The sequence below is a fragment of the Anas platyrhynchos genome, chromosome 1 (genome assembly GCF_047663525.1).
Source record: "Anas platyrhynchos isolate ZD024472 breed Pekin duck chromosome 1, IASCAAS_PekinDuck_T2T, whole genome shotgun sequence".
Classification (NCBI taxonomy): Eukaryota; Metazoa; Chordata; class Aves; order Anseriformes; family Anatidae; genus Anas; species Anas platyrhynchos.
Window position 1 is genome coordinate 11,156,074 of NC_092587.1, and position 13,016 is coordinate 11,169,089.

General features: G+C 41.1%; 1 long non-coding RNA gene across 2 annotated transcripts in view; it reads left to right on the top strand.

Annotated features, from left to right (window-relative positions):
* LOC139999495 (uncharacterized) overlaps positions 1 to 13,016 on the top strand; it is a 49,374-nt gene that overhangs the window by 17,170 nt on the left and 19,188 nt on the right. Inside the window, exon 5 of one of the 2 annotated variants that reach the window (XR_011804992.1) lies at positions 11,259 to 12,808. The exons of the other annotated variant lie outside the window; for it this stretch is intronic. This is a non-coding gene — a long non-coding RNA (uncharacterized lncRNA). Of the gene's footprint in view, positions 1 to 11,258; positions 12,809 to 13,016 lie in introns of those variants that run through there. 2 annotated transcript variants of the gene reach the window in all.

Sequence of the window (13,016 nt, forward strand, 5' to 3'; positions counted from 1 at the left end):
GAGGCATATCTCTGAAGTTTTCAAATAACCAAACACTCCAACTGAACCACCAAGAGAAGCATACTAAGCACTACTGGTTCAGATGGTCGCTTTGATCAAATCAGTCTCTGTTATTTCACTGTCCTGAAATTATCCCTCATCCTGAGCTTCACTTGAAGTAATTGGTTGAGGTTTATTGATTTCTTTATATAAATACTTTAATTTAGGCACTGCAGATCTCAGCATATCACTTGTCAGACCCACTTAGATAAAACTCACACATCGTACTAAATGGGGGGTTGAGACCAGCATTTGCTTTGACATGAGGATTTGGAGTCAGTGCTGCCATGTACGTGGTGAACCACAAAGCTTAGCTCTGTTATTCTTGCCTTCTTTTCAATGTTTGATTACACAGTGCAAGACACATTGTGGTAGGTCTATGTGAGGAAGATTGGCAATATGGAAAGAATGAAAAAAACATCTTTACCCATGGTTCAGAATGTGTTCAGGAACCGTTTCTAAGCATGACAGAGCATAATCTAACGGGATACAGCTACAAACAAAGAAGACAAAAGAGCTTTTAAAAAACAATGAGAATCCTTAAAATCTAGTTCACCCCAGTACCCGGACCCTAACTGTGCAGATCAAATCATAGACACATTTGTCTTTAGCCCTGGGGTTGAAGCTTCCATAAAGGTGGAGCAGTCCCTGCTGCCTTTGCAGCACAGGAACTCAGATACCACTGGAAGGGAGGCTGTAAAGTCTCACATTGGTCATTTAAGCCTTTGTTCATGCTTTCTGGCAGTATGATACACTTTCATGGCAGGGTTAATCTTTTTCTGTCACTCACAAGCTCAAGTGTAATAAAGGCTCTTGGTCTTACAGTCTCCAAGTCATATAGAATCATAGAATCATAGAATCATAGAATATCCTGAGTTGGAAGGGACCCTTAAGGATCATCAAGTCCAACTCTTGACACCGCACAGGTCTACCCAAGTTCAGACCATGTGACTAAGTGCACAGTCCAATCTCTTCTTAAATTCAGTCAGGCTCGGTGCAGTGACCACTTCCCTGGGGAGCCTGTTCCAGTGTGCAACCACTCTCTCTGTGAAGAACCCTTTCCTGATGTCCAGCCTAAACTTCCCCTGCCTCAGCTTAACTCCATTCCCGCGGGTCCTGTCGCTGGTGTTAATGGAGAAAAGGTCTCCTGCCTCTCGACACCCCCTTACGAGGAAGTTGTAGACTGCGATGAGGTCTCCCCTCAGCCTCCTCTTCTCCAGGCTGAACAGGCCCAGTGCCCTCAGCCGTTCCTCGTACGTCTTCCCCTCCAGGCCTTTCACCATCTTCGTAGCCCTCCTCTGGACACTCTCCAACAGTTTCATGTCCTTTTTATACTGTGGTGCCCAGAACTGCACACAGTACTCGAGGTGAGGCCGCACCAGCGCAGAGTAGAGCGGGACAATCACCTCCCTCGACCTACTAGCGATGCCGTGCTTGATGCACCCCAGGACACGGTTGGCCCTCCTGGCTGCCAGGGCACACTGCCGGCTCATATTCAACTTGTTGTCTACCACGACCCCCAGATCCCTCTCTTCTAGGCTGCTCTCCAGCGTCTCATCGCCCAGTCTGTACGTGCAGCCAGGGTTTCCCCGTCCCAGGTGCAGGACGCGGCACTTGCTCTTATTGAACTTCATGCGGTTGGCGATCGCCCAGCTCTCCAACCTATCCAGATCCCTCTGCAAGGCCTTTCCACCCTCATTCGAGTCCACAACTCCTCCAAGTTTGGTGTCATCAGCAAACTTGCTCAAAATGCCTTCTATTCCTACATCCAGATCGTTTATAAAAATATTGAAAAGTACCGGCCCTAAAATGGAGCCTTGAGGGACCCCACTGGTGACCGCCCGCCAGCCTGACGCAGCCCCATTCACCATAACCCTTTGGGCCCTGCCCGTTAGCCAATTGCTCACCCATCGTATGATGTTTTTATTTAGCTGTATGCTGGACATTTTGTCCAGTAGGATCCTATGGGAAACCGTGTCAAAAGCCTTGCTGAAGTCCAAAAAAATCACATCAGCTGGTTTCCCTTGGTCCACCATACGGGTGATCTTATCATAAAAGGAAATCAGGTTAGTTAGGCAGGACCTACCCTTCACAAACCCATGCTGGCTGGGACCAATGACTGCTTTGTCCCCCAGGTGCGCCTCAATACGTTCGAGAACCATCTTCTCCATGATTTTACCAGGCACTGATGTGAGACTGACAGGCCTGTAATTGCTAGGGTCTTCTTTCTGACCCTTCTTGAAAATCGGCACAACATTTGCCAGCTTCCAGTCTACCGGGACCTCTCCAGACTCCCAGGATCGTTGAAAAATAATTGAGAGAGGTTCCGCGATGACGTCCGCCAGCTCCTTCAGCACCCGGGGATGAATCCCATCCGGACCCATGGACTTGTAGGGATCCAGGTGGAGTAGCAGATCCCGCACACGTTCAGGGTCGGTCGGGAGTTTGTCATCCCCACCGTCCCGGTCCTGCAGCTCGGGGCACCCTGGGTCCCGAAGCCCATCATCGGCATTGAAGACAGAGGCAAAGAAGGCGTTAAGCGTCTCTGCTTTGCCTATGTCATCGTCTGTGAGAAGACCTTCCCTGTCAAGGAGCGGCCCTACGTATTCTTTAGTTCTCCTTTTTCCATTCACATATCTAAAAAAACCCTTTTTATTTTCTCTCACAGACACAGCCAGCTTCAACTCTAGGTGTGCTTTAGCCACACGAATTTTCTTCCTACAGACACGAGCAGCATCCCTGTATTCTTTCCATGTCACCCGGCCCTCCTTCCAGTAGCGAAACACTCTCTGTTTCCGCCTAATCTCCATAAGAATGTTCCTGGTCAGCCACGACGGCCTCCTGCCCCGCCTGCCTGACTTGCGATATTTAGGAATCGCCTGATCTTGTGCTTCTAGGAGGCATCGCTTAAAGAGTGACCAGCACTGGTGGACATCAAGGCCTTCAAGAGCAGCTTCCCAGGGGACCTTGCTGACTAGTTCCCCGAGCAGCCTGAAGTCCGCCTTCCCCATATCTAGGGATGAGGTTTTGGTGGCACTTTTCCTTCTGTCACCGTAAATTTTGAACTCAACCACTTCATGGTCGCTATGACCGAGGCGGCCACCAATCACCACATCTCCCACCAGACCCTCTCTGTTTTCTAGCAACAGGTCTAGGAGGGCACCTTTCCTAGTTGGCTCCGTTAGCACCTGCACCAAAAAGTTATCATCTAGGTGCTTCATGAACCTCCTGGACTTGCTCGTGTATAAGACAGATTAGAAAGTAAAATGAGTTTGTAGCTTCCTCCACCAAAGGCTGTGCTGAGGGTAGGCTCCATATCCAGTTCCTCTGTCTGTATGGCTCCCAGCTGTATCCATCACATGAAGAGTCAAAACATAAGTGTTGCACAATTTATGGCCTTTTTACTGGGAAAGAAGATACCTGTGAAAGACACATTGTACCTGAGTTGCTCCCAAAAGGCTGAAAGTCAAGAGGCAGATCTGTATCAGTCCTCATAATGACTACACAACCAGCTGAACAGGGGAGCACAGTTTTGGTACATTGATGCCAATAGGCCCTAGGCCCCCCCCCCCACAAGAGTCTTGGCACCTTTATCACTTCTGTTCCAGCCTCCCAGCAGGAGAGGGAGCAGCTCCATGGTAGTAGCCCCTGGAAGGGATGCCCAGAGGCTGATGGCAGGTCTTTGGAAGCACAGCTCCTGATAAACAAGAAACCCCCCCATGTTTGGGGCAGGAGGGTGGAGGGGAAAAAGTTTTCTTCAAGTTAAATCTCATTCTGGTTCTGAAAAGATGTAAATTCTCCAGGAAGTTACACTTTTAAAATTCAGTTTGAGGAATGGGTGGGAAAAAAATGGACACAGAGGATAAAAAATTATCTGGAGAAAGAAAAGAACAGACAAGCAGTAGTGAAGAAATCCTTATGAAAGGTCATTTATTAGAGAGAAAAGGAAGGGCTGAGATCAGAATCGTGATCTTAACAAGATCCAGTCCAGGGTGGTATTTCTTAATGTAAAACTTCTGACAGATCGCAGGGGGAAACAGTCTGAAAACTCTGCTTCCCAAAGGCCCTCATGTGATTTTGATTTGAGAGCATGAACGGTGCTGGACCCAAATGGCAGGACATCTGCTGACTAAACCCTAAGAGAGTGCTTTCAGTTTCCAGTCATTTCTCAGTTACAGTGAATTTCCCCATACTTTATAATGTCTGTTAACTGTTTCTCCTCCATATTCTAAAATACATGTTAATGTGAAGTTTTAAGGAAAAAAAATAATATATATAAATATGTATTACCTCAGTTGTTTATTTTTTTCCCAAGATAACTGTAGGTTTTGCACTATCTTACATCCAGGTTAGTAGCGTTGTGAAGTAATATCTATGTTCATTTAGCTTACATGCAACTTGCTTCACATTTCTGTGACAGTCGCGATTTTGTTACATTACCTATGGCATAAAATTATCTGCTGACAAGTGACAAGGCATTCAATTTTTATTTTGTATTTTGGTTCTAAAAGTGATAAAAAGAAGTAGTTTTTCACATTCATTTCAATATTTAACTTGTGCCTTAGCTCTAGTATATGCACCTGCATACATTATATGCTGACATCTTTATGCTCTAGATGATATACATATGGCAAATTTTGTAAGAAAATTGTGAAGCATGTTGGCTATAAGTGTTAATAGCATCTCCAGGTTACTAGATGCATCTAATATCACAAATATGCTGAAGTACTCAGCAGTTTCTGTTTCATGGGACACTGGTAGTTGCAACTTAAATGAAGGAAACCAAATATTAATCTTCAACTTTGGCGTCTTCTGGTGGGCTTAAAACGGAGCAACTGCAGCATTCTTGTTTGCTGCAGACTTGGTCTGATCTGACACTTCCAACAGGTGTTTTTGCTCTACAGATGGGGGGGTGCTGGCACAGACCCTCCCCTCCATCCCTGCATCCATTCCCCTGCTTTCACAGCTTTGGGACCAGATGCCTACAGAAATGATAATTCTCAAAGGTATCATTTACCAAGAGAAACAAACAGCGTGAGTCTGTGAAGCCAACAGATGGATCTTATTTACAGTGGTGTAAATCAGTGGTATGCCTCTAGGTGAATGGAGTAAGCAGGAAGATAGGAAGAGACAGGAGAATCCAGATCAGTTTATCCATGTCTGTGTTTACTTAACAACCAATAAGTGGCAACTAGGAGGGACTGTATATTTTCTGAGACAAGCTACTTATGGCCAAGCCTGAATAATGTCCATTGGAGAAAAAAAAAAAAAAAAAAGGAGAGGGGGAGGGGGGGGAGGGAGGGAAAAAGGGGGAGGAAGGGGGAGGGGGGGTCCAAGAGGAGGATCAAGAGAATGAAAAAGAATAAGAATTATTGCCCATCCATCTCTAAGGAAAGTCCATAAGCTTCTTCAGGACTACATGTTGAGACTGATTCTGAGTGATACGAGCCCACACTGGTCTTTCTGAAAGGGCAAAAGCATCTTTTACAGCATATATTTTGATTTCCTTGAATCCAGCAAAAGTGTACTCATTTAGTAGTTGTGTAAATACAGTAACTAGTAGGAAGGAGGGCCCCGGGACCTGCTTGGTGACTTAGGGAATTACTGCAACTGCAACATAACTCAAAAATACACAGTTGACATATGTCAACTGTTATCAAAGCATTTAGCCTAATTTATTCTAAACCATCAACTCATAAGAAAGCATCTGTTTACCAGCTGGCTTGGTAGCTGCCCAAACTAATCTGAATGACCTTAGCTGGAACAGGGCTGACCTCCATCAAGTTGAAGAGTTGATTCCTCCAGTGCATACAGATTCAGCAGTGATTTTGAACTACAGCCTTAGAAATCCATCTTCTGCCCTCTCTACCATATTACATTACTTAGGAATGCTGTTACTTCTCCCTTCTTCTATTTTCATCGCTTCTCTTGAAACCCTTTTATGCACAATAAAATTGGACAATTTTCTCATTTGGAAACCCATATTCCTATAATGTTTGTCTGCAAAGAGAAAAAATAAAAAAATAAAAAAGCATCTAACCTTATCCTTCATTTAGTATTGCCACATTATATAGATTTTTTTTATTATACTAAAACATGATACTAGTGGCAAGAGAGAAAGACACTTTCATAACGTCTGCCTTGGGATTTATAACAGTTGGATTTTGTTCTTACTGCTCTTTGTAGAACAGGGGAGGTTTGTCTTGCAGGTGCAGGTTATTTCCTCCTTGACAGAAAAATGAATGTCCACCTTTGTGCTAATGTGTAAGTCCTTACATCCTTTTACAGCAATAATAAATGGGAAAGTAGTGACTGGTAAATTTAGAGATTTTAAGCATGTCTAAGACTCTCACATCAGCTTGTATTCAGGCACCTTCTTCATGGTGGCTGCTCCTAGACACTAATCCAATTACATTTTTTCAATTACTCACTTACTTTTGTGAAAACTTTCAGCCTTAAAGACCTGTTAGCATAGGGCCCTTTATCCTGAAAATGCTGCTCAAATACTTTATTAGGTTCTGGGGGCCTATCCAGCTATGACTAAGTGCATAACTCCCTCTATCCCCATGTTGCATATGTGATTAGATGTTTTGCAATGGTAAATGACCTCAAAAGTCATAGAGTGAAAATTTCTCTTCATACACGCAAAGTATACAGAAAGTTAAAAAAAAAAAAAACAAAAAAACAAAAAACCAAAAAACTTACGATTCAGAATTAAAATATTGGCAATCCAGTTTAGACAGGCATACAAGGTGCAAAAGAGGAATTGGTCCCACAGTGTGCTCATTTCTGTAACCACCACAATCTAGTAATTTCTGAAATATGTAAGACTCATATGCAGATCACTTGGGGTAGTTTTTGTTTCATATGTTAGTTTGTTTGCTTTTGTTTTGGTTTTGGTTGGTTGGTTTTGTTGACATTCTAATATTCTTCCTCTTTCTTCTTTTTTTCATTTTGATCCAGAAAAACTTATTTACACAAAAGAGATAGAAAAAGGGAGGGAGGGAAGAATAGGGGGAGGGACTGAGACAAAGATAAGAAAGGGAGGAAGGGAGGAAGAAATGACGGGGGAGAGAAAAAGGGAGGCAATGAAGAAGACAATGAAAGGAGAGGCAAAGCTGTTTCCAACATGTCCTGTTTATAACAATGCCTACTTTTATTAACCAGAAACACACTACAAAAGTTAAAATGATCCTGCAAAAGCAGATTCAAAGAAGATAAATAACTCAAAATGCAGAAAATTAAAACCAGAAGAAAGTTCAGTATGAAAATCATTGTTGGCTTTAGCTGGACATGAAGTGATCTCTTACATTTGTTCTTTTTGCTTATCCGGACTCCCCAAAGGTTCAGCAGGCTTCACTGGATAGAGGTTCAGCCATTCAATGACTTAATACTGAATCCTACAATATGTTGTCATGGTTAGAAAATCTCCACTAGTGGAAAACACTTCTAAACAAGGACAACTCCTTCTTTATTTATTGTTTGAATCTAATCATATGGTTTCCTGCCTTGCACATCTGGTCTTAGATAGTCAGATCTGGACACGATAGCTTTTTACATTGTTAACCCCACCCTGCAATGTCAGTAAGGAGTTGATCCAAATCCCAGTTGGAGTATTTTCTACTGACTACAGTGGAACTGGATGGGGCCCCCACTGATTTGCTTTCTCTGGTGCACTAGAGATTAAGAAAAGTTTTGAGGAAAAACTCTGTTCTGTCTTGTGCTGGTAAGGAACCAGGGATTCTTTACTTGAAGCAACTAGTACAAATTCTGTATAAGAGAAATCTTCATTTGTCCCATGGTATTCATTAAACTATCTCACTGTACTGAGATGTTAAAATATGATTTATTTAGGAAATTAACAATAGAGTTGATGCTTTTATTATGTGTCATTCCATATTTAACTTATTTGTCTCAAATACAGATTTATCTTATCACCATGTTCTTCTTTAAAAGACTCCTGAGTCTCATCACAGTTAATTAAAATGAGTTTCTTGAAGAAGAAGAAGAAGAAAAAAAATGTTTATTGATGCTACTGGTGACAAAACATGACTGTAATAGCACATTATGAATGCACAATACATTTAGATTGAACCTAAGTCAGTTGTTTTCACTCAGAAGAGTAAGATCTGGAGAGGGCAGAGTACAATTTCCATTTGCTCCTCTGTCATAATGACATTTTTATGAATAAAAAGTAGCCTGTTTTTAAGAACATGTAAAGTAATAGTAACAGCAGCCCACTGTGGATAAGGATTCAGATTTGGTTGGGTTTCTGGATAGTTTCTTTTCCTAGAACCACTATTCAGAGTTAAGGTAAAGAGAAAGTGCTGTCATCCTTCTGGAATTCTGCCCTACAACCACAGGACAAAGAGCATGAGGTCAGCAATATTCCCTAGTTACCTAACTAGAAATAAAAAGAAAAATACCACTTTTCTTACACAATAATTTGTCCCTATTTTAAATAAAAATGTTGTGTTTCTCTATTACAGGGACCACATATGTCCCTTTTGTAAACCATTCAACATGGCAGAATCTGTTACTATGGAACAAAAATTATTTTTATGTTTACCTGGGCTATGGTTCAACAAGACATAAAACTTGGCTCTGGGGCTCTTCCTATCAAATCCAAAACTCCTTGGCTGCATGTCACAAAGCACCAATCCAGTGTAAACCCACTCTTGCTGGTTCAGATTTGTTCAAAATATTTTGAAGTATTAACCAGTGGCCTATGTGCTGACCAGGCCTATGTGCTATCTGTTCTCACATAGCCACTAAAAATCTGTCATAAAATCACAAAAGCCAGTTAATACAGTCCTAATGAGTTTGGTTAGCACATGATCTGGATTATATCTGTGCTGCTGAGTGATCTAACATTGTCCAACATTGAAATCAGGGCTAATGGAACCGTAGCAGTGAGTAGGCTGCTCACTGTTACTGCAAAGTTATCTCTGAACAGCTTTGCTTTTGCACCACCACTTCCAAGTTACATCCTTTATTCCCTTCCCAGTAACTATCCAAGCAGAAAAAGTGTGCCACGAGTAGGACAGGCAGTTAACAATAGCATTTGACCAACCCCTCCCCAGAATGTTCCCTAAAGAGATATGTTAAAGCAAAAGATAACCTTGAGTTTTCTGAGATTTGTGACTTGATAAATTTGCTTATGTTCAGCTTTAAAAGTGTCTATCACTCAATCCTAAGAACAAAACTGTAAATATTTGAAGTCATACTGCTTCCTGTTCCATATTAAAAGAATTAGTCACATCATTTACTACTCTCCTGTTATCTCTGGCTTGAACGTAGAGGTGCAATTTTCTTCTACATTAAGAAGACCATAAATAAGGGGTGCTTTTCAAAGCTTGCTTAAATTATAGACCATCTTACTACTTATGTCAGTTAGCCTATAGACTAGAGCCTATAGTCTATTCAACTAGTGAACTAAGCTGAATACCCAGTGCCTTGTTCATACAGATCTCAAAAAGTGTGATTGATAGTAAACAACTGTTCCTGTGAAACTGCTGTTCTAGGAGAAACTAATTTGATTGCATGAGGTTTGTTTGATCTTCTGAGCATTTGTTTTTTCTTTGAAACTCTTAGGATCAAAAGGGTTTGCTTGAAACTCCTTCTTGGGAGCCCAGAAACAACATTCACCTAGTTTTGTAACAGTATACCCAAGACTTCACAGAAACTACTGACTCACATTTATACGAGTAAAATGTTTTTAAATATTTCACCAGGGGCTAAGCAGGAAAATGATGTAGTTCTGGTGGTTCAACCTAGGATTTCATAGCTACACATCATTAACTCTATAAAATGATCTGTTTCATTTATTTTTTTCATTTATGTTTCTCTCGCTTCTCCTTTATCAGATCTCCAGAGATTTTCTTACCATTCCCTTGTATTCTTAAAGCTGGAGAAAGATTTTATAATTATTACTTATTCACCTGAATGAAAGATTTAGTGCTTCAGAAGGTGAAAAATCTCAAGTGATCTTTTCCTTCTCAGTGCTCATCTCTGTCTTTTCTCTGGAAAAATTTTAGTATTTATTTATTTATTTATTTATTTATAAATTCCACCTGTTCTGAAAAGAAGACTGCTTTGGAGAAAAACTGAGCAATTCTGAAGCAACATAGTATAGAATTGATGGATTAAAAATAGTGTGGACAGTTTAACATGCCAAAATGTTAGTTCAGTACTCAGGTCTTGGTGTTTTACTGTATTTCCTTACTCTTGTATTCCCAGTACAAGAGGCACACAGAACCCACTGGAGTGAATCCAGAGGAGGGCTATGAAGATGATTAGAGGATTGGAGCACCTGTCGTGTGAGGACAGGCTAAGAAAACTGGGCCTTTTTAACCAGCCATTCTATTATTCTATGAAATATCTGTGGGGAGGGTGTTGAGAGGATGGAGCTGGTCCATTTCAGTTGTGCCCAGTGCAATGGGCACAAACTGAAGCACAGGAGGCTCCTGCTTGAGGGAGCACTTCTTTTCTGTGAAGGTGACAGAGCACTGGGACAGATTTCCCAGAGAGGTAGTGGACTCTCCTTCTCTGGAGATATTCAAAACCTGCCTGGATGCCATCCTATGTAATGTGCTCTTGGTGATCCTGCTCAGCAGTGGGGTTGGACTAGATGATCTTCAGAGGTCCCTTTTAACCTCAGCCATTCTGTGGTTCCACATGATTTTGTGATTCTTACAATTCATGTGTGTATTTACAACACTGAATCGTGTGTTACAGAAAAGGCCATCCAGAAATGATTACATCAACTCTCAAACAAGGAGTAATATACATGTGGCACTGTATCTATGATAACAGTCATAGTTTATTAATTTAGCAACAACATTGCTCTCATGTGGTACTACTATTTTGAAACTAAGCTGATACTGTTCTGGGATGCAGAGTGTAGTGCACTGTGTCCTTTGCCCTACTGACTTGATTGGATGTTTCTGGACCACAATACATGTGCCCACAGCAGAAACAAAGTTACATCAGAAAGCAAACTGATTTTTTTTTTCAATGTTTTATCCAGAAGGAAATAACTCATGTTACACAGAACCCTATGTAAACATTTTCCCTATATTCTTATTCTCTTTTAAGAGAAAAAAATGAGTTTTCCACTTTTTTTTTTTTCCCTGTGTTAATCACAAAGGTTCCTATTTTCTGTTTTCATGCTCTGTTACAGTTTTGTCCTTAACAATTCCTTTGTGTTGTTTTCAAAGGAAATTCTTGAAAGTTGGAAGATTCCAAGTTGTGCCTTTAGGTTCACAGCTGTACTAGTAATGCAGAAGTCTGTACTCTGTTCAACACTTGAAGGACAAAGAAGATCAACGTAACACCACTCTCCTTGCAAATCATTTTATTTTATTTATTGTCACATTTGTCCTCTATGATTATTTTGCACTTGAACCTTGACCTTTAGGAGACAAGCACCAATCTGTTTGTGGAATTACTCTGCATAAATAGGAGTTGCAGATTAGTCCTGTAATGAAATCAACCAGTCTGGTCAATTCCGCTCAAGAATAATTTTCAAAAGTTTAAATTATAACTGCTTTAAATTTGGGAACCAAGCACATTCTATGAACAGACTGTAGGAGTACTTGTGTAGTAAGTTCAAACGTCTATATGTGAAGCAATCCCGTCTATTTCATTTTAAATAGAGATACATTTAATAATCTCTGGTTATTGTTTCATGATAGTTTTGGAGGCAAAATTAATCTAAGACCCTCTCCTTTCCACCTTCAGATGATTGTTCCCATTTTCATATTACATGCTTCTATTTGATCCAACTGATACCACTGTTCTTATAGCTGTGCTTTAATTTGGATAACTTAAATGATCAAGGTTAAAAATAACTCCAATCTGAAAATAAACAAACAAACAAAAAATCTTTTAAACTCCCTTTGCTGAAGTCAGTCCACTATGTCTGTACATCTTTTGTGAGCAATAAACTGACCTCTGCTTTTGACAGAGGCCACATGAAGTCCAACATATTCCTGAGTGATTTTGGAGAGAAATAATTTAGCTTATATTGATACCAATGTAAACCACATGCCAATCAGTGAGATCATGCCAGATATATGCCAGAGTGAATATGCTCTTTGGGACATAGTGATGAAGTTTTAGTCACTGCATGTGGTACTGTGAGGATGGTAACCAGCATCTTGGATGGCATAATTGAGACTGCACGGGCCAAGCAGAAGATCCTTACAAGGAGGCAACAGACCCAGCACTTAGGATGTTAGAAACATTATTAAGGATGGCATGCTGTTTTTCTAGCTGTTTAGAAGGTTAGAGTTGAAAAATCAGTGTCAGAAACCTTTATGAACTTCTAAACTGACTAACAAATGGAGAGCAATGGCTCCTGATCACTGTGTTCCTCGAGTTTGCAATCTGCTGCTTGAATTCAGCCAAATGACTGATTTTGTGCATGTTATATGCAGCACCTGCTGCTCTCTGTAGTAACGTGGAGAAAGCCAGGCAATCTGAATACACATTTTTTCCTCATGACTTCATGCTAACTAAAAGCCTGTGACATACAGAACTTCACATTTTTACAAGAACTGCTCCAGAGTAAGGACCTCTCCCTCTCTCAGGGGGGGGACAAAAGTTTGAGCTGGAAACCTGGGCTCCAAACATCTCTTAATCTGTTTTTTTTTTTTCTTTTTTTTTTCTTTTTTTTTCTTTTTTTTTCTTTTTTTCACAGAATCCTGAAGAAAATCCTCTGTTTGCAGTATACCAGAGTTGCTACATTAATGAATGGGGCTTTCTTTCCTTTTCTTTCCTTTCCTTTTCTTTCCTTTTCTTTCCTTTTCTTTCCTTCCCTTCCCTTCCCTTCCCTTCCCTTCCCTTCCCTTCCCTTCCCTTCCCTTCCCTTCCCTTCCCTTCCCTTCCCTTCCCTTCCCTTCCCTTCCCTTCCCTTCCCTTCCCTTCCCTTCCCTTCCCTTCCCTTCCCTTCCCTTCCCTTCCCTTCCCTTCCC